Source organism: Portunus trituberculatus, chromosome 45 (assembly GCF_017591435.1).
Source record: "Portunus trituberculatus isolate SZX2019 chromosome 45, ASM1759143v1, whole genome shotgun sequence".
Lineage (NCBI taxonomy): Eukaryota > Metazoa > Arthropoda > Malacostraca > Decapoda > Portunidae > Portunus > Portunus trituberculatus.
The window spans coordinates 10,703,118-10,722,145 of record NC_059299.1 but is presented as its reverse complement, the minus strand read 5'-3'; positions in this window follow the sequence as shown (position 1 = coordinate 10,722,145).

Below are 19,028 nucleotides of genomic sequence, written 5' to 3'. Positions count from 1 at the left end.
CCTATTCTTTTTTGCCCCACTTCTAGCTTGTCAATTTCACTTTCAATCACATCCATACCATACATTATGCTGGGCACCGCCACACTCTTCCACACCTCTCTTAGCACATCATATTTGCTTGCTCTCATTCTTGCTGCACTCCCCAATCATCCTACCCACCGATTCACTAAACCTAACTTTTCATTCTTTGTCTTTTCACACCCACTTGGACTCACCCACATCCCCAAGTACTTATATTCTCGTACCTGATTCATCTCATTCTCTCCAATTTTCCATACTGCATTGCTTTCATCCTCAGTCCTATTCACTATCATCACCTTACTTTTCTCACTACTAAACCTAACACCAAAGTCTCTCCCATATCCATCCACAATCTCCAGCTTTCTCTACAACTCAACTGCTGACTCACTCATGACCACCACATCATTTGGCAGGAAGATTAGAAAGCAAGGGTGCAGGTTAGATATAAGAAAATATTTCTTTAGTCATAGGGTGGTAGACTTCTGGAATGCATTGCCAGAGAGGGTTGTAAATAGCACTAGTTTGACAATGTTTAAAAACAGATTAGATAAGCACTTAAATTTATTAGATTTATAATTATGTATAGCGCTGCATGATAGTTTTTATAAGAAATTTACAATAGTTAAACAAGACATGATCCCCATGTATGGGGATCACAGATTGTAGAGGATTTCGCTGGAGGACTTAGCCCTGTTAATGGGCTAAATATTTAGAATTAGTATATAATGTATTGTGTACTTGTAAGTGCATCTTTACGTACTGATGACGAGGTCGCTGTGCGACTGATACAGGATAACCTAGATGGGCCCTGGTGGCCCTTTGTTATCCTATTATTTATGTTATGTTATCGTCTGCATAAAGGAGCACACCTATCTTCTCATTTCCCACTCTTACTCCTGCATTCATTCTTCTCAATCTAGCTGCTAACTCCTCTGTATACAAACTGAAAAGGGTTGGTGACAGAACATGTCGTGTTGTGTTACTTGATCTTTATCTTGATGCTACAGGTGGCTCGGAATCACTCCGGATCGGATCGGCAACTCCTTTACTAAAGGATTGATTGATTGATTGATACATTTATTGTTGCATTAAAAGAAAAAAAAAGAAAAAAAGAAAAAGAAAAACAAGCTGAAAAAAACCAACATTCTATTCACTGGATATCCCTACACTTCACTCGCCACATTCTCCCCAAATACTCATTCACAGACTGTCATCGTGATTGATTGATTGATACATTTATTGCTGCATTAATAATGAAATACAACAAAAGAGGAGGATGGACCTTGCCAGCCACCCAGTGGACAAAAACAAACGGGTAGAAGATAAAAAAAAAAAAAAAAAAATAATGGAAAATAAATAATAAATAAATAAATAAATAAATCTAATTATCTATCTATCTACCTATCTATCTATCTATCTATCTATGTATCTATCTATCTATCTATCTATCTATCTATTTATATATCTATCTATCTATCTATCTATATATATATATATATATATATATATATATATATATATATATATATATATATATATATATATATATATATATATATATATATATATATATATATATATATATATATATATATATATATATATATATATATATATATATATATATATATATATATATATATATATATATATATATATATATATATATATATATATATATATATATATATATATATATATATATATATATATATATATATATATATATATATATATATATATATATATATATATATATATATATATATATATATATATATATATATATATATATATATATATATTGCTGCGACCCTCCTCCAGCTTCTTCTTCAGGGAAGGAACGCCTCACAATCTTCTCGGGATTCGGGGCATGTGTGTCGGGGAGAAGGGCTTTACCTGGGTAGCGCGGCTCGGCTGGGGTGGAGCGGCGGGCAGATCGCTCTCTCAGGCCTGGCTGTCTGCTGCTATAGCACCCACTCTCACTCAGCTCAGTCACACAGAGTGGGGAGAAGGAAACACTTCTTCCTTATTTCTCTATATTACAGCAACTATACACGAGTCACCGGAAACAGGTGGCGGCGGCACACAGGACGGGGCAGGGGGCGGCAACAAAGTACGGGTAACACTTTGTTAGTTCGTCAGGCACTTCACTGTTTCTTTGTCTCTCGTTCACTCTCTGACTGCTCTCCAGAGTACGACTTGTTCCTTCGAGGTCTCTTGCTACACTCCTGTCCTCTGTCCTCGTCGGTGCCACACAGTGCCCCACAAACCACGCCTCCTGTGCCGTCGCACCTGCCAGGCAATGTCCTTACGAGTCTATTTCAGCTTATTAGGTAACGCTATCTACCTTAACCGCTAATTATCAATATATCCCTGATAATGCTGGCTACAAGCAATTCACACATGCATGCCTTTATTTACACGGTACCGTATGACAATTATCCCAGGGCTGGCCAGTGCCCTCACCCATACACACACACACACACTCTTATCTCCCCGTGACCTCCGGGGTCACATCTCCTCCGTCATGGAGGCCTAGCTCAGCGTCCCTTCCATTAAGGTGTGACAGTTTCATAAACACGAGCAACCAACACCTCGTTCACCCTCTAGCTAAAGTCTGCACATATGTACTCATATGTACTACCCATATGTACTCTCTTATGACGCTGCTCCACACTCACACAGGCACACGTACATATCTGGGAGGCTGCTGCAATACACCTTCGCAACACTGCCCCCTCCCACATAAATAGTCGTCTCGACAATTTCCCTAGTCTACCCACATTTTACATCCTAGCTACTCAAATCTGTTTCCTCATCTAGAATATAGTCCTGCAATCTCCGTGGTGGTCGACGCTGGCGGGGTGGGCGGCGGGCGGCGGCTGGCGGTGAGTCACCCACTCAGCTTCTTCATCCCCGCTCGTCCCCGCTCCACCGTCCTCGCTGCCCACGAGGCCGGCGTCAGGCCCCGTTACGTCCTCCGCTACTATAGCAAGGGCAGCTTCCTCCTCCTCACTGCTGCTGTCACACGGGGCTTGGCCCCAGGTGAACCTTCCAGGCCCGTGGTATCTCCACAGTCGGTCAGCATGAATTATCTTGGGCTTCCCGCGTTGTCCTCGACGAATACGGAAGGTTACCTCCGACACCTTCTCGATGACAGTGTACGGCCGCTCCCAGGGGCTCTGCAGCTTCGGTGAGAGACCTTTCCGCCGGCGGGGGTTGTAAAGTCACACCTTGTCGCCAACTGCAAACTCAGCCGCGCGACTTCCCCGGTCATAGCGGTGCCTCATGGCCTCGCCTGCCAGCTTAAGTCGTCCTCGCACCTGATGATGAGCCTCCACTAGCCGCTCCTGCAGTGCTATGGCGTAGTCCGTGGCCACAGTAGGCAGTTCTTCATCTGGAGGGCGTCCTGTTGTCAAGTCCACCGGCAGGCGAAGCTCCCGGCCCATCATAAGCCGGGCCGGCGTGTAGGTGGTGGCCTCGTGCGCGGCAGACCTGCATGCCATGAGCAGAGCGGGAAGCTTCCGGTCCCACTCTGTCTGTCCCTCTGTACAGTATTTGGCCAGTTCCTGGTTCCTGAGCCAGTGTCCTGTTGAAGCGCTCCACCATCCCGTCAGACTGCCGCCTCAGTGGTGTTGTCCTCGTCTTCCGCAGGCCCATTAGCTGGCAACACTCGCCGAATACCTCCGACTCAAACTCGCGGCCTTGATCGGAATGCAGCTCTCCAGGCACACCAAACCTGGTGAAGAACTGCTCCACCAGTACCTCTGCTACAGTCACTGCTTCATGGTTCGGCAGTGCGTACGCCTCAGGCCATTTCGTGAAGTAGTCCATGGCAACACAGATGTAACGATTGCCAGCTGCAGTCGCGGGTAGCGGCCCCACGATGTCTACTGCTATTCGCTCCATCGGGGCTCCCACCTGATACAGCTGTAGCGGCGCTCTACCCTTCCGTGCTGGTCCCTTCTTGGCGTTACAGGTGTCACACACTCGGCACCATTCTTGTACATCCTTGCGCATCCCCAGCCAGTAGAACCGCTGTCGTAGACGACTGAGTGTCTTCTTCACTCCTAGATGCCCACTGGAGACGCCCTCATGCATCTCCCGCATCAGGCTAGCTCTCATATCACGAGGAATGACTGTCTGCCAGTACATCATCCCTCCGTCAGGTGTCAGCCACTTCTTCACCAGTACTCCTCTACTCAATTTCAGCGTGTCCCACTGCCTCCAGTAGAATCTCGTAGCTGGGCTCAGGGCTGCCACTTCTTGCTCGCCAGGGCGACCTTGACCTTCCTCCAGCCACTTTACTACTGGGTGGAGATCCGGGTCCTTCCTCTGCGCCTCCTGCAGAAGCGTGTCTCCGTCACCCTCCGCGCCATGGACTCGTGTCAGCCTGCAGACTTCTTCTGGCTCCTTCCTGCTGCAATGGTGACACTCAAGCGGCCCCTAGACGTTCAATATTATTGCGCAATATAATTGATCGTGTGTGGGCAATATTGAAAGGTTGTGCAATATATTGTGTGATTTAAAAAAAACTTGAAAATATATTGCGCAAACGGGATAATATTGTGTCGTCTGTTGGCTATACTGCGCAATATCCTGTCAGTTTCTCTCCAGCGGTCGTGTGAGGTGGTTGTCTCTCTCCTCAACCACGCGTATCATGGGTGAGAAGAAAGCCGAAAAAGAATTCATTGTTGAATTTATTGAGGTTGCGGAAATCATTTGGTTCAATTACTCTCAGTTCATTGAGTAATTTTTCGTGGGTGAACTTCTCCCTATCAATAAACCACTGTTTGGCCCATTTTCTACCCTTCTGCGAGCCTTTTTTCTTCCCTTTCTTGCGACTTGCTGCCACAGCAATCATCACGCAACACAATTTAGAGTCAGTCAACATGTTGACGTTATGAAGTTCTGGCAGGGACTGACTGTTTGCACAATGTGGTTGTACATCTGTGCTCACGATTGCGCAATATATTGCACAACCTTCAATATCGCCTCCATACGGTACAATCTTTTGCACAAACCAAAATATTGTACAATAATATTGACCGTCTAGGGGCCACCGTCAGAATATTGTGCAACCCACATTGCGCAATAATATTGAGCGTCTAGGGGCCGCTTCAGGCTCACATGGACGTCTGCTGAGGCTGTCAGCGTTCTTGTGGACTCTCCCAGGGCGATGCTCGACGCAGTGATCGTACTGCTCCAGCCTGCCGATCCACCTCGCCAACTGCCCCTCAGGATTCTTCATCGTCTTCAACCACCGCAGGGCTGCGTGGTCCGTGGACTCTTCACCACCGCCAGAAGTTCCTTCCGCGTGACACAGTAATTTCTCTCCGCGTGACTGAACTTGTTACTGTAGTACGCCACCACATGCTCGCGTCCGTCCTTCAGCTGCGACAGCACCGCTCCCACGCCCTCAGCACTAGCGTCACAATCCACAACGTACAGGCAAGCGGGGTCTGGGTATGGCAGCACAGGAGCGTTCACCAGCGCCTCCTTCAGCCGCTCAAAGGCTGTCTGACACCCAGCATCCCAGCAAAATCGGGCCCCTTTTCTTGTCAGGTGGTGCAGGGGCGCCGCTATGCTGGCGAAGTCCTTCACGAACCTACGATAGTACGTGCACAGGCCCACGAAGCTCCTCACTTCGCCCACATTGGTCAGGACAGGCCACTCTGCCACAGCTCACACCTTCAGTGGATCGGTGCGCACCCCGTCCTCGCTGACGACATGCCCGAGGAAAGGCACCTCCTGCTGGAACAGACACTTCTTCGGGCTAAGCTTCTGATTAGCTCTCCTCAACCGCAGAAAGACGTCCTCCAGCCTCTGCAGCTTCTCCTCGAAGGTGCGTCCGAAAACAACCACATCGTCCAGGTAGACGAGGGCAGTCTTCCACTGCAGACCCGCTCCATCAACCTTTCAAAGGTCGCTGGTGCATTGCATAATCCGAAGGGCATGACGCGGAACTGCCATAGTCCCTGCCCAAAGGAGAATGCTGTCTTCTCTTTATCCTCGTCCACCACCTCCACCTGATGATGGCCAGACTTCAGATCCAGAGTGGAGAACCAGCGGGCACCTGTCAGTTCATCCAGCGTGTCGTCGATCCTGGGTAGTGGATAGGAATCCTTCACCGTGACGTCGTTCAGGGCTCTGTAGTCTACACAGAGACGCGTCGACCCATCTTTCTTCTTCACCAAAACTACTGCAGAAGACCACGGGCTGTTCGATTTCTCGATCACACCTTGTGCCTGTAAGTCTCTCACCGCTTTCTCCATCTCCTGACGTCGAGCGGGAGGTATCCTTCGTGGTGCGTGCTTGATTGGGTGGCTGCCACTGGTATCGATGCGATGCTGAACTAGATTCGTGCAGCCCAGGTCCGTGTCTCCCTTCGAGAAGACATCAGCGTACACGCACAGCATCCTCCGCAACTGTACTGCTTGCTCAGTGCTCAGACGCTCCATACTCTTCTGCAGCATCTCCCGTAGGTGCTCTGGCACACGTCTTCCGTCACCGTCCCTCTCAACAGGCTGTATCGCGCTCCTCGCTGTCCGCCCGCTGGTGGCGGCCGGGTGCGCCGCGCTCCTCACCGCCCGCCCGCTGGTGGCGGCCGGGTGCGCCGCGCTCCTCACCGCCCGCCCGCTGGTGGCGACTGGTGTTGCCACGCTCCCCGCTGCCCGCCCAGCTGGCAGCCGCTGCACCTCACCTGCTGTCTCCACTTGTCCACCGCGCCCGCTCACCTCCCGGCGCCGTTTTTGCTCGCCCCTTGAGGCCAGGCCGCAAATTCACCAACTGTATACACTTCTCGCACCACGGCGAGAACGGGACGCGGCGGGCGACTTCCAGGGCAGACTCGCTTAAACCTAGCACAAGACACGCGCTCCTCTGAATCTCTCTCTCTCTCTCTGTGTGTGTGTGTGTGTCCGTTAATTAATTAACTAAAAATATACTTATTGCTCTCTCTCTCTCTCTATTAATATACTTATTGCTCTCTCTCTCTCTCTCTCTCTCTCTCTCTCTCTCTCTCTCTCTCTGTGTGTGTAATAATAATAATAATAATAATAATAATAATGTGTGTGTGTGTGTGTGTGTGTCCGTTAATTAATTAACTAAAATATACTTATTGCTCTCTCTCTCTCTCTTTTCTCTCTCTCTCACACACACACACACACACACACGTTGCAGGAGAGAGAGAGAGAGAGAGAGAGAGAGAGAGAGAGAGAGAGAGAGAGAGAGAGAGAGAGAGAGAGAGAGAGAGAGAGAGAGAGAGAGAGAGAGACTTTCAACACTTTGTTGTCCATACTGGTTACATGAATGTTCTGTAAACATGCAGATCATTATGTTTTGGAAATAATTATAAAAGAGAAAAACTCCATATTTATTAAGCATGCAATTACTGTAGATAAATACATACATTAGTGGCCACTGCCATGTGACTTAGCATTGGGTACATTGGCTGCGATGTTTTCTGCGAGATTTCGTGGGCGCTTTGCTTTACCTGTCGCTACTGTGTTAGGACGGCGCCCTTTGCCAAGGGGAGCTGCTCCTTTCGGTCTTCCTGGCCCTCTTCTTGCAACTGAAAATGGCTGGCACCGAATCTTTCCTCGGCCAGCTCCAGTTGTAGTGGTGCACACATTACTTCCTAGGTTGTGTAACACACTGTTGAGCATGTTTGTGCTTTTTATTTTATGGAGCCTTTTAACTGCTGTCTTGAGGGCGTCTGCAGTGTCTTCATTTCCATATTTTTCAGTGATAGTGTGGAGGGCTTTGACGAACTCTGAAATATTGGCACTTTGTTTGTCATCTTCCAGCCTTGGTTGGTCCAGAGAGCAATGTTTATTCTCTTCCCATTGCATAGACACCTGGGGACGAGCCTCAGGTAATGGGAGTTGATCTTGCCCCCTTGGTTGACGATGCAACTGCAAGCGGACTTTGGTTTTCTCTGTTGTTCAGTTGTGGCTCCAAAAGTCCTCTGAAAAAAATTTCTGGTGGAGTTTTGTCTTCACCCACTGCCACTGACGCCAACCACTGCCTGTTTTTACTTGTAGCAGTGAAAACTTGGGGCAAGATCGTCATGCTGTGCTCTGCACAAGCAGCCTGGTGTTTGCACAGCGAGCCATTCTCACCCACATTACACTCACAGAAGCCAGTTTCTAGGTCGACAGTGTATTGCAGTGATGGAGTAGAGTGGCTATTGACCTTGTATTTCCCGTTGCCAAGGGGAGTTACTGAATCCAAAGACAGTGTGCCCATACGCGTATTCTTTCTTCTTCGCCTCCCTAATGCAACGTCAGCAATAAACAACACATACCCAGTGTTCGTCTTCTTTTGCCCAGTGCTGCGAACGTCACCATGTTGACAAATAAATCTCTTGTGGAACAAATTCCACTGTCCTCCATGGTAGTTGCGCTTCACGTTGAAACAGGTGTTATTTTCTTGCATGTAAAGTTCTTTCCAACGCTGAAACTCTTCCTCACATTTCACATTTATACGAAAATGCACTTTGTCTTCGGTCTCACTAACTACCACAGAAGAAAAACCCTCAGCCTCGAACTCTATAACATCTCTAGAACCTGACATGGTGAAGTGCAGCTTCAGACTGATATGTGGCATGACCTGACTCATGAGGTGCACTCATAAGCTTATAGGTCCGTTACTTGAAAATATAGGCTTACTTATTGCCCTCTCTCTCTGTTGGCGGTTACTTGCTTTTCTTGATCTGGAGACGTTTCAGTAATGTTTCAGTGGCCATTGAAAGATACGGCTTCCTTATGAAAATATATATATATATATATATATATATATATATATATATATATATATATATATATATATATATATATATATATTATGAAAATTTACAAGAGTCTTTGAATGTTCTCTCGGCACCTTCTCACTCACGCCTTTACACCACACACGCTGGGCAGAACTAACTATCGCTCACACCCCTTATCACACTCCTGTTAAACCCATACTCAGCACTTTTAAACATCAACACGAGACATACATACATACATACATACATACATAGGACATACATATATAGGACATACACACATACAACATAAACATCAACACGAGACATACATACATACATACATACATAGGACATACACACATACAACATCTCTCTCTCTCTCTCTCTCTCTCTCTCTCTCTCTCTCTCACCCCTTATCACACTCCTGTTAAACCCATACTCAGCACTTTTAAACATCAACACGAGACATACATACATACATACATACATACATAGGACATACATATATAGGACATACACACATACAACATAAACATCAACACGAGACATACATACATACATACATACATAGGACATACACACATACAACATCTCTCTCTCTCTCTCTCTCTCTCTCTCTCTCTCTCTCTCTCTCTCTCTCTCCTCTCCTGCAATGTGTGTGTGTGTGTGTGTGTGTGTGTGTGTGTGTGTGTGTGTGTGTGTGTGTGTGTGTGTGTGTGTGTGTGTGTGTGTTTCACGTGAGAAGTAAAGTCAGCTGTGAAAAGCACAAGTGCACTACAAAGCATCAGTCCGTTAAATAATTTTTATTAGACTCACACTCTCTCTCTCTCTCTCTCTCTCTCTCTCTCTCTGTGTGTGTGTGTGTGTTTGTGTGTGTGTGTGTGTGTGTGTGTGTGTGTGTTAGAGAGAGAGAGAGAGAGAGAGAGAGAGAGAGAGAGAGAGAGAGAGAGAGAGAGAGAGAGAGAGAGAGAGCGCAATAAGTATATTTTTTAATTAACACACACACACACACACACACACACACACACACACACACACACACAGAGAGAGAGAGAGAGAGAGAGAGAGAGAGAGAGAGAGAGAGAGAGAGAGAGAGAGAGAGAGAGAGAGAGAGAGAGAGATTCAGAGGAGTGCGTGTCTTGTGCTAGGTTTAAGCGAGTCTGCCCTGGAAGTCGCCCGCCGCGTCCCGTTCTCGCCGTGGTGCGAGAAGTGTATACAGTTGGTGAATTTGCGGCCAGGCCAGCAGACCGGGCGCTTGCTACCTGAGGGCAGGCGTCCTCGGGGAGTAAGGGCACTTCCGTATCATGTACCCTCAGCGTTCCTTTCCCGAAGTCGATACAAGCCCGGCCCTTCGTCAGTAGTCGATACCCAGGAGGCAGGGTTCCTCCAGGTCAGCCACGTACACAGGTAGCTGCATCTCCTCGCCTCCCACCTCTATCCGCGCCTCCACTGGTCCCCGCATCGCGCTGCAGTGCCCCGTCACTCCACACATCTTCTGTGGGGCAAGGGGGAGGTTCCTTGCTGTGATGACGCCCTTCCTGACGAGCGTCCCAGTATCCACGGTAAGGCAACACGGTCGTCCATCGATCACGCCTTCAACCTGGAAGGTGAGGGCGGCAGCAGCTGCAGCGGCGACAGAGCGGCGGCCAGTTAGCGGGAGTAGGGCCTGGGTGATGACGGCTGGTGTGCGGCCCCGCTCCCCAGCCAGGCTGTGTTTCCCGCCCGTGTTCTCCTGCCCGCCTGCGTCTTCTGGGGGCAGGACCGAGAGGTGGCCCAGTTGGCCACAACCCCAGCAGCAGGACTGGTACACGTACTGCCCCACCTACTCGGCGGAATGAGACCGAGTGGGGCTGGGGACCGGCGACAATCTTGCTTCCTATGTCCCGTCTCCTTACAGTTCCAACATGCCCCTCTGAACGGCCTTGCTCTGCTTCTCCCTGGCCCGTCCTTCGCCCGGCTCCGTCGGTAGCGTTGGTTTCTTTCGGAGTCTGTCCTGGACCTCCCGGCGCTAGTCTTAACGAAGGACTCGAACTCCAGTGCCCGGGCAAGGGCCTCTTGCAGATTTGTAACATGCGCCTGCTTCACGAAAATCTGCGATTGCGCGTCCTCCAGCGCATCAATGAACTGATCCCTCATCAGCAGCGTTGCAGTTTCTTCTGATGCCCGTGGGTATGCCTTCCGCATCAGATGCTCCAAATCTTGTGCCAGCTGTTGTAACGTTTCTCCGCGTCCTCGAACTCGGGCCCGGAACCTCGCCCAATACACCTCTGCCTGGTACTGGTGTCCGTAGCGCCTCTCCAAGACGCCCACTACGTCGGTGTAGGACTCCTGTTGTGCATGTGTTAACTGACTTAACACCTCCACGGCTGGCCCCTTCAAACTTGTCACAAGATTCAGGGCGCGCTCCTCTTGACTCCAGCCTTGCGCTCGAGCCACGACTTCGAATTGGGCCAGGTAAGCCTCCAGTGACAACCTTCCGTCGAACTCCTCTGGGCTAGGCCGCCGGGGGGGCGCAGAGGGGGCGGCCGCGGGCAGGGAGGAAGCTCGAGGCAGGGAGGCGGCAGGGGGAGAGCGAGCTTTCCGTTGGTGGGGTGGGGCAGCTGCGGGAAGGGCTAGCGGAGGGCAGGGTGGGGAGACAGTCCGAGGGGGGTTTTCCGTCTCGTCGCCCTCAGACTCCTCGTCGGTCTCACCCCGCCAGCCGGACGCTAGCCCAGAGCAGACGAGATGAGTACTGTGCGACTGAGCACTCATTCTTCTCACTGGGCCTGCCGTCGCTTGCATGGCATCTGCCATCGCCCCCAACTCCTCCTTCTTCAGCGTCGCACATTGGAGTTCGTTTTCGTGCCTGACGGTAATCAATCCCTGCCCGACGGTAGTCACTTCGTGCCTGACGGTAGTCAATTCCTGCTGGATCGCCACCAACATACACATGAGTTCAGCCATTGAAGGCGGCTCCTCGCCCACAACTTCCTTCTTCACGATCTGCTCGCCGTCAGCCGTTGTACCTCCGTCAGGTAGTACCTTGCCTTCCGCCACAACACACAAGACGCCCTTAGGATCCCACTCCTGACACCAAGTGCTGCGACCCTCCTTCAGCTTCTTCTTCAGGAGGAACGCCTCACAATCTTCTCGGGATTCGGGGCGTGTGTCGGGAGAAGGGCTTTACCTGGGTGGCGCGGCTCGGGTGGGGTGGAGCGGCGGGCAGATCGCTCTCTCAGGCCTGGCTGTCTGCTGCTATAGCACCCACTCTCACTCAGCTCAGTCACACAAAGTGGGGAGAAGGAAACACTTCTTCCTTATTTCTTTATATTACAGCAACTATACACGAGTCACCGGGAACAGATGGCGGCGGCACACAGGACAGGGCAGGGGCGGCAACAAAGTACGGGTAACACTTTGTTAGTTCGTCAGGCACTTCACTGTCTCTTTGTCTCTCTTTCACTCTCTGACTGCTCCCCAGAGTACGACTTGTTCCTTCGAGGTCTCTTGCTACACTCCTGTCCTCTGTCCTCGTCGGTGCCACCCAGTGCCACACAAACCACGCCTCCTGTGCCGTCGCACCTGCCAGGCAATGTCCTTACGAGTCTATTTCAGCTTATTAGGTAACGCTATCTACCTTAACCGCTAATTACCAATATATCCCTGATAATGCTGGCTACAAGCAATTCACACATGCATGCCTTTATTTACTCGGTACCGTATGACAATTATCCCAGGGCTGGCCAGTGCCCTCACCCATACACACACACACACACACACACACTCTTATCTCCCCGTGACCTCCGGGGTCACATCTCCTCCGTCATGGAGGCCTAGCTCAACGTCCTTCCATTAAGGTGTGACAGTTTGATAAACACGAGCAACCAACACCTCGTTCACCCTCTAGCTAAAGTCTGCACATATGTACTCATATGTACTACCCATATGTACTCTCTTATGACGCTGCTCCACACTCACACAGGCACACGTACATATCTGGGAGGCTGCTGCAATACACCTTCGCAACAATATATATATATATATATATATATATATATATATATATATATATATATATATATATATATATATATATATATATATATATATATATATATATATATATATATATATATATATATATATATATATATATATATATATATATATATATATATATATATATATATATATATATATATATATATATATATATATATATATATATATATATATATATATATATATATATATATATATATATATATATATATATATATATATATATATATATATATATATTGTTGCGAAGGTGTGTCCTAGATATATGTGCCTGTGAGTGTGGAGCAGCGTCATAGAGATATATGGGTATACATATGAGTACATATGTGCAGACTAGAGGGTGAACGAGGTGTTGGTTGCTCGTTTATGAAACTGTCACCTTAATGGAAGGGACGCTGAGCACCTCCATGACAGATGTGACGGATATCACGGGGACATAAGTGTGTGTGTGTGTGTGTGTGTGTGTGTATGGGTGAGGGCACTGGCCAGCCCTGGGAGTAATTGTCATACGGTACCGTGTAAATAAGGCATGCATGGGGTAGCATGGAGACACCTGAGTCCATTATGAAAGTGTATTTACGGTAGCACAATACACAACAAGTGTAAACCGAGCGAAACGAGAGGCAGGAGGCGTAGCGTGTCGCCTCAGGCGGCGGCGAGCGAGGACTGAGGGGAAGGACGTGACGTCAGACAGAAAGGGAGTATGGGAAAAACAAAGGACATGCTAACATATGGCTCAGGCACGCACAACAGTGCGACCCCGCACTGAAGATGATAATCATAATAAAAAAATAAATAAACACTATAGAATAAGAGTTCATCTAAAAAAAAAATTGTGAGGTCAACACTGGAATGTTCATTTTAATTGTCACTGTAGGCTTTTCACGGGAATTTATGGACTATTTTCATTACATCACTCATAAGAATATAATATCTTTTCATTAATTTTCAAATTTTCATATCAATCACAAAAATATTAATTATTTTCATTAATTTTCGAGTTTTCACTTCATTAATATTTGTTACATGACTCACAAAAGTATGAGTTCTGTTTATAAGGTCTGTAATCACTTATCACTAAATAGAATTAATAAGAACATAAAATATGGCACACAGTAAGTTCTTATAGTAAATTCTCATAGTAAGTTCTCGAGTAACACAGTCTCGGGCGTCCCCGGAAACATTACACAATGGAATATATATATATATATATATATATATATATATATATATATATATATATATATATATATATATATATATATATATATATATATATATATATATATATATATATATATATATAGATATCATATATATATATCAGCTGCTGATAAATATTTAATCATCAAAAAAAAAAATATCATGTAAGCATACACTTTATCAAAAAAAAATTTTTACATGTAATCATGAGCTTCATCAAGAATATTTTGACATATAATCATCATGGGACATAAAAATCATCATGGTACATAAAAAATAAATCATCATGGTACATGAAAAAAATTACACAAATAATTAAATACAAAATGTAAATCACTGTCATTTGAACTACATATGTAGCTAATCATCATACAAAAATTATCTATAAGGAGTTAGCTCTGGAACGCAGATTGTACGAGGACGAAGAAGGTAAAGAAGTAGATGAAGACACAGAGCTAGACGAGACAGGTGGAAGAGGTAAGGGTGAAGGCATAGCAACACAAATATCACTCTTTTTAAGTCTGTCTGCATGGACAACTTCTGACATCTGAGCAGAAGGATCAAAAATTTTAAATTTATTTCCAGTTAATTTTTCTTGGATCAAAAAGGGACCTGAAAATTTAGTGTTTAATTTTGACTGTCGTTCAGGTGCAGATTTAAATACTACATCATTAATGTCAAAGGAGACAGGAGTAGCTTTTGCATGTTGACGTTGAGTCATTTGAGTACGTGACAACTGGAGAGTACTACGCACTTTATCATGAATAATTTGCATAGCTCGTGCTTGGTTTTGAACATAGTCATCAACAGAATATACTGGTAAACGCGGTTTCTCTAACATGTCAAAGGGGAAACGTTTATCATGTCCAAATACAATAGAATGTGGAGTTTTACCAGTAGATGAATTGATAGTGGCATTTATACAAGCATTCACATGAGGGAGCCAATCTTGCCAAGATTCATGAAATTTACCCACTAAATGTCTCAAAATGGTAAGAATTTTACGATTAGTTCTCTCTACCAATCCATTGGAAGCAGGATGGTAGGCAGTGATGAAAGTTTGAGTAATGTGAAATTGTTGACAAATTTTCTGAAGCACTTCATTTTTAAATTCTGCACCATTATCACTAAGCAATACTGAAGGAGTAGTGTAAGGGCAAATAAAATGAGAAACAAAAGCATGTGCAACGCTAGAAGCAGATTTGTTAGGCAAAGGAATGAGTACTGTGTATCGGCTGAAATGATCTACGCATACTAGGACATACACAGAGCCTTGTGTGCTACGAGGGAGCTGTAACAAATCAATCGCTACTGTCTCAAACGGACATGCGGGAGTAGGATACTCTTGAATAGGAGCAGTCTTGGTATTTCCTTTATTGAGAGCACAACCAACACACTGAGAAACATGATTAGTGATGTCTCGTGACATATTTGGCCAATAATACTTAGTACGTGCCATTGCAATGGACTTATCACGACCAGGATGACCTGTGTGAGGAGATCATGAATAAGAGACAGTACTGTAGGAATCAAACTATCTGGAATGACAAGTTGAGTCACTAGTTGATCATCAATCATTACTTTACGTAGCAAGATGTCATCTTGTAAGCTAAATTCAGACAAGGGAACAGGCAATTTTGGCAAAACAGAGTGATCATCAAACTGTAAACACTGGATGACTTTAGACAAGGTAGGATCACTTTTCTGAGCACTGGCTAATTCAGCAAGGGAAAAATTTGACACTTGAGTAATTGAAGTAACTGCAACATTGCGGGACAACGCATCCGCTACTAAATTAGCGCGACCCGGCAGGTATTTGATGTCAGGATTAAATTCTTCAATGGTGAGGAACCATCTAGCTAGACGGCCAGATAAATTTTTGCCTTTGAAAAGTTGTGTGACGGCAACATGGTCAGTATACACAGTAATTGGATAACCATAAATGATGTCACGGAAATGTTTAAGAGACCAAACTAATGCGAGAGCTTCTAGATTTGTTACTGAATAACGTGATTCACAAGCATTAAGTACACGACTCGCGAAGGCAATGACTTGGGGACGACTACCCGGAACTTGTTGCATCAGGACAGAACCAATACCTTGAGACGATGCATCTGAACAGATCACAAAAGGCAAGTAGTAGTCAGGAAATGATAATACTGGAGCTTGTGTAAGAGCTGATTTAAGAACAGTGAAGCTGTAGTCATGAGTTGCATCCCAATGAAAGGGTACATTTTCTTCAGAAGACGCGTTAGTGGAGACGCAATAGTGGCAAAATTCTTAATGAACGCACGATAATATCCTGCTAATCCCAAGAAAGATCGGACATTGTTAGTCGTGGTTGGGGTAGGAAAGTCTTGAACAGCTTTGACTTTAGCGTTCGTAGTGTGAATACCATGGCGATCCACAACATGGCCAAGAAATTCAATACGAGAATGCAAGAATTGACATTTTGTGATGTTAAGCTTAAGACCAGCTTCTATGAATTTCTGTAACACTAGAGCAAGTTTGTGAAAGTGACTGTCTAAATCTTTAGAGACTAAAATTAAATCATCAAGATAGACAAACAAACCATCGCCAATAAGACCTTGGAAGAGTGAATTTACTAGTCGTTGGCAGGTTAGTGGAGAGTTACGAAGACCCATGGGGCAACGAAGCCACTCAAAATGACCTTTTGGCGTAGAAAATGCAGTAATGGGTCTGCTACTTGGAGACAATGGAATTTGCCAAAATCCACTTTTCAAGTCAAGTGTTGTGAATACTGTATTGTCCTTACCGATGGACTGTAAAATGTCACTAAGTACTGGTAAGGGATAATGGTCAGGAATTGTGACTTGGTTAACTTTCCTAAAATCAATGACTGCACGGTAAGAACCATCTTTCTTTGGCACAAGGAAGAGAGGTGAGTTCCATGGAGAGTACGACTCTTGAATAATACCTTCATCAAGCATGCCTTGCACTAATTTTTTAGCTACTTGACGATGAGAATGAGGCAAGCGATAAGATGGAACATGGATAGGGCGCGTTAGGCTGAAAGTCAATATGATGCTGTACACGGTCAGTAACACCTAAAGGTTCACCTGGTAAAGCAATAGCTTGTCTGTGAGCTACAAGAATGTCATAGAGACGCTGTGCTTCTGCAGGAAAATCTGCAACTTTGACATGTGCCTCCAACTGAGTGATCAGTTCAGCTGAAGAGCAGGAACTAGCAGACTGTGAATCTACAGCTCCTATCAAAGGTGGAGAATCCTGAAAAGAAGCTTCATCTATCACACTAAAGGAACCAAGGTGCACGCCATCTTTAAGCGTAATGGACGAACCTGTGAGATTAGTGACTAAAACATCAGTAAGGTGACCACATCGCATGGTAGAGTGTACCTTCTAAAGCTAAACGCTGAATCCTGGCACTATCAGGATGTGAGATCACGCATGCGCCAACTGGGGCACGAAGAACACGCACTGGAACTTTAGTTGCTGAAGTAGGACCTATAAACTGGTCACCAACAATGACAGCCGCACAACAATCCGAGGAGACAGAACGTTTCGACTCCGGGGACGAAGGTGCTAAGTTTGACTGCGGGGACGAAGGATTCTGAGTACGCTGCGGTAACAGTGCTTCGTCAAAAGCAGGTAGACATGACTGTTCAAAATGTACGCGTGGTGAGGCAACTGTAAGAACAGAAACAGGCGAGTCTGAAGCATAATACATGAATCCATTATGGCTGACAGCATGATAACGGGGAAATATTGTAATATCATGTTTAACTAACTCATCATAGCCAAAGAGAGCATCACAGTTCAACACAAAATTTGTTACTACAAAAATTTTACATCAAAGGTATAATCATGATTATGAAAGGACACAGGCAAAGTTACTGAACCAATAATATTGAGAGGAGAGCCTTGAGCTGCATGAAAATCTGGTTCTCTTTTGATAGAGGAACATTATACAATTTATTAAGGTGCTGGTAAGCACGTTCTGTCAGTAAGCTACAGTCAGCTCCTGTATCAATGCAAACTGTGAAAGGAGAGCCATAAGTGTACATTTGCAAATGAAGACGTCGCGCCGTTGCAGCAATAACTGTAGGAATCGACGGGACTGGCATGTCTGAGAGAATGTCTACGTTATGGGAGGAGAATGCTGGCGCTGGTAAAAATTTGACTGTGGTGAAGACACAGTAACATGTTGCTGACGCTGAAGGCGTTGAATTTTAAAGCATTCTTCAGAAGAATGATTACCTGGACCATGAATAAGGCAAGACTTAAGTGGTCTTTCAGGAATTGGACGCGACGCAGGACGTCCCTGCCGAGAAGACGATCTCGGGCGACTGGGCACAGAGCGTGTGACATGACGGAAGCCTTGAAGAGACTCATAACGAGAAAGACGCTGAGCTGAGGGAGAACGCGCTGCATTTCTTTCATGATGCTGTCGCAAAAAACGTTTAATGGTATGTCCCTGTTTGTGACAGTAAGTACAGGCATACACAGCATGTTGCTTATCAGAAGCTGGTGCACTAGGTTGTGAAGTCTGGTTAGCAGAATTTAAAGGTGAAGTAGCAGTAGTGGAAGCTACAACGTGCACGTGAGCTGGATGTTCTTTTAATTTAGAAGCAATTTTAGATGAGAAATCAAGTAGATTATCTGTCTGAGTGTATGTAAGTGTAGACGCAATTCTGCGCTCACTAGGGTTCAAAAAGTTAATGTAATAGTGCAATTCAATGATATTATGAAATCGCTGCTCAGACATTGTACCATTTGTAATCCAATTTGAAGCTTTAAGTGAATCAACAGCAGCAGAAGCTAATTCAGCAGAGCGAGGAAGAGCTCTTAAGCAATTGAGGACACCAAAATTGTTAGTCATTGTATCTGCTCCGTCAAAGACCCACTGGAATGAATCTGGCTGTTGGGGCATACCAAATGCTTGTAAGAAATTTGCTCTGAAAGCGTTATAATCATAATTCAGGGTTTTAGGATTGAAAGCAGAAGCCGACATTAAATCAGCAGC